Source organism: Notothenia coriiceps, unplaced genomic scaffold, assembly GCF_000735185.1.
Source record: "Notothenia coriiceps isolate Sejong01 unplaced genomic scaffold, NC01 NC01_scaffold00010967, whole genome shotgun sequence".
Taxonomy (NCBI): Eukaryota; Metazoa; Chordata; class Actinopteri; order Perciformes; family Nototheniidae; genus Notothenia; species Notothenia coriiceps.
The window spans coordinates 147,811-151,940 of record NW_011343668.1 but is presented as its reverse complement, the minus strand read 5'-3'; the positions used below and the strand labels follow the sequence as shown (position 1 = coordinate 151,940).

The window sequence follows — 4,130 nt, the reverse complement described above, 5'->3', positions numbered from 1 at the left end:
GTGTGCCTTGGCAGTCTAACCAAATCTCTCTCAGAGGGGCGTGGGGAGGGGCTCCTTATTTTCATCTAAAGTAACAGACAGAGAATCAGCACTTTTGAAATAGGGCTGAAACAGAGGGGATTATGGGTAATGCTGCAATGATCTGTTTGGACATGTTTGTATATATCTGTGACCTGTGATATATTGATGAAAAACAGTATAATATAGGGGACCTTTAATATCTACGTATGTTTGCAATAATTCCCCACGTTTTTGAACAGGGGCAGATATTGTTTGAATAGTTTAATACTGGGTCCAATCAAAATTAAATTCCAATGGCAAAGGCAATAACATATTTTGGAGGATTTTTTCGACAAATCGTGTTTTCTAATTTTTTTACCAAATGCAAATTCATCATGGTGTCAAGTGGTCTCTTCCTTAAAGTAGGTTTATGCGGGGATTTCCGTTTTGCAATCTCCGAATTCCATATGAAAGCACAGTCTTTGAATGCTGGTAATAAGTAACATAAATAAATACTGTAGTACTTAAACCAAGCTGACCCCGGGCTGCCTACTATTAGAGCAGAACTTCACCACACCAGGCGCTTTTGTCATGAAGACCATCATAGGGGTCCTGAGGGTTAAGATGATACCCATCTAGTTAATGGAAGCAGCCCACACATAACAACGCTCATAGACGACACCAACACAGCCAGAGGAGGTGTTCGAGTCAAATCAAAAGCACAGTGATGGCAGCCGTCAGGTAAAGCTGTCCAGCTGCTGCTGTTAGAGAGGGACGCTTCGTCCCCTTGAACTTCTGTGTGTAGACATAGCGAGCTAATAAAATGTTAATAGAGATTAATGATTATTTTATGCTCAATTTCATAATATCAGTTTCTCTTCTTCAATCCCATCTCATTATGGACATTTCTCAAAGATTCTTAACAATTATTTGGCTTCTTTAATCTTGATGCATTTCCATCACTTTAATTCTTTCAAACTGGATTGATAAAAAAATCATTCTTTCTTTGAGGTGCATCATATTATGTGGACTTTCATTCACATTTAAAGTGATATGTTACCAAAGTTTTTAATAACTCAAACTCCTGGAAAGATCCTGGATATTGAGAGGTAAGTGATGTAAAAGAGGAGGTCTGGAACCAGGCTTCATCCTGAGAAAAGTGTTTAAAAGTGGAGAAGTGGATGATGCTAATATACTTAGTTTCTTGTTTTTCAAAGCCTACAGGCTGATGAGTTTGAGGTTGAGAATGGAAAATTCCTCTTTCAAAGACATTTAAGTATTAATTTAAAACAAGTTCTGTTCAAGTCTGTTTGACTGTTTCAAGTCAAACTAACCAAACAGAGATTCAAATGTGGGTTACTTCTGAGTGAACATAGCTCCAGGATGTTGAGAAATTATCCATTAAAATTATACAAAATAGGACAACAGGCTAATAATAATAAGGGACAAGAAATCCAGTGGGAGTGACTAAAGCAGATGTTTAAAGACGATGAATGTCTTGTGATGGGAAAGGACAGACACTAGGTCATTCTTAAAGGGGTCCTTTCATGCTAATGTTCAGGTTCATATCAGTATGTAGTGTCTCTATTGGGACATGTTTACTTGCTTTAATGTTCAAAAAGCTCTTTATTTTTCTCATACTGCCTGTGCTGCAGCACCTATTTTCACCCTCTGTCTGAAACCAGAGCCTCTGATTGGTTAGCTGGCCGGCTCTGTTGTAATTGGTCAACCGCTTAGAGATGTCCCACCCCTTCACCCTATCACGTACACTTTGTTGTAACGCTAGCCAATAGAAGCGTGAGTCTTACATACTGATGTCATTATGTAACAGAAGTAAACAAAGGAGTCCAATGGAGGCGTGTCAGGCGGGGGGGGGTTAGTGTGTTGGAGAGAAACACACATTAGGCGCTTTCACACCGGAGTACTTTTCCCAGGAATAGTTCCGATAGTTCCTGGGATTTTGCGTTCACACCAAAAAGAACCTTTTCACCCCTTTGTAGTGCCTGCTAGAGAGCAGGTACTTTCCTGGGGAGAAAAAGGTTCCAATTTCTGATTGGCTGGGCGAATTGCAATCCACGCCTTGTAAAACTCTGAAAAGTTTTTGTGAAGCCNAAGGTCCAGGACTGCCCACGTTGGATGGACACTAGATGAGATTAACATGGATTTACCCATCTTCCTGTCACCTTGGTTAAGGCCATCTCAAGCGGTGAGTGTAGATCTTGTTGTATGGAGGATCGATTTGTTGAGTCCGTGTGGGCGTCTGTGGTCAAGCCAGCAGGATCATGGGTGAAAAGGCAGGTCTGAATGTGAAGCTTTACCCTTATTTAAACATGCTTTTAATGAGCGGTCAGTGGACACACAACCAGATAAGTGGATGAAATGGACAGATAGTCTAAAATAGCTGCGCTACCATCTGAATGCCCACTGAGAGACTAACATCTTTGAGGAATATGAAGTGTAGAAACCCTCAGTTAGCCCGTTCAGTGTTACTTATTCCACTCACTAAAGAGTAGAAATCACAAGTGCCATAGTGAAGGTAATATTAACTAAGAGGAGTTTTCATTTAATAATAATAATAAATAATGGATTACACTTTTATTAGAGCGCTTTTACAGGTGGCTCAAGTGCTTTACAAAATACACATTACATATATTCAGACATGTAAGAGTCATTACTGTGGACATACCCCACAGGAGCAAATGCGTGTAAAGTGTCTTGCCGAAGGACCACACAACGGCCTGACGCAGTGGCGGCCGAGGCGGGATTCGAACTGGAGTTCACCAACGCCCCTTGATCTGATGACCAACGCTCTAACCACTGACCACTGTTTCAAAACATACAAAATAAATTGCTCACAAGAAATGATCTCTAGAAACATTTCAGCAACAAGAACTCTCTTCCTTTAAACATTCCCTAATTTGGATATTTTACAGTACGTTACCCACAAATCTGTCTTCCACATTTCTTGCCAGTTCCGCCAAAATGTGTCAAGAAGAGTCCCGCTGAGATGTTATGCACACTTACACAAAAAGGCAAAACAACCCTGGATCCTTAGAAAAAGAATAAAAAAGGCGGAATAACGGTTTAACAGAACTTCCACCTGGGGGAAAGCTGGACGTTCCCATGGGCTTTCATCTTTAGGAAGTACAGGGTTTCAGGTTTACTGCGTTCGTCTCAGTGGGACTATTTTTCACAGGGACCTCTCTTTGGGGTCAGTAGAAGAGGAAAGAGGGGCTTAAATGACCTGAGACCTACCTCAGGGCATTATGGTACCCTGGGCAGAGGGGAGTAGGAACATGGGTTTTAACACAAATGTGTGATATTTCTCTTACAGTGCCCCCCGTGAAGCCAGAGACATTTACAGCCACCGCCAAGTAAAATAACAGGGCGCCAGTTCCCGAAAACAAAGTCTGTTTTGGTTTGAAAGTCACAGCGTTTGGCATCTTAAAGGGGTGCTCGAGAAAGGTGCAAATACCATGAGTGATAGGTGCTTATAATGGATACAGATGAAAGGACACAATATGTCTTTTTCTGTGCCTATACACAATCAAAGTCCATCAAAAATAATAATGATTTTGTTTTCCTTTTTTTTCTCCATTAATTTTTTTAGAGAGACACCACTTCTCTCGAGACGTGATTTAAAACAAATATCCAGGGCAAACATTTGAGTGAAGATATACCATTTAGAGATACACTGAACAAAAATATAAACGCAACACTTTTGTTTTTGCTTCCATTTTTCATGAGATGAACTCAAAGATCTAAAACATTTTCTACATACACAAAATAACCATTTCTCTCAAATATTGTTCACAAATCTGAACAAATCTGTGATAGTGAGCACTTCTCCTTTGCCGAGATAATCCATCCCACCTCACAGGTGTGGCATATCAAGATGCTGATTAGACAGCATGATTATTGCACAGGTGTGCCTTAGGCTGGCCACAATAAAAGGCCACTCTGAAACGTGCATTTTTGCTTTATTGGGGGGGGTCCGAAAAGCCTAGGGTTAAACCCTAAACCTAACCCTAACATGTCACCCATTCAGCATGTTTGGGATGCCACACCTGTGAGGTGGGATGGATTATCTCGGCAAAGGAGAAGTGCTCACTATCACAGATTTTTTCAGA

The 4,130-nt window shown here is 40.8% G+C and overlaps 1 protein-coding gene across 1 annotated transcript in view; it reads right to left on the bottom strand.

Annotated features, from left to right (window-relative positions):
* The window catches only part of nudt14 (nudix (nucleoside diphosphate linked moiety X)-type motif 14), a 14,927-nt gene that overhangs the window by 3,519 nt on the left and 7,278 nt on the right, over positions 1 to 4,130 (bottom strand). The gene's annotated exons all lie outside the window — the stretch shown is intronic.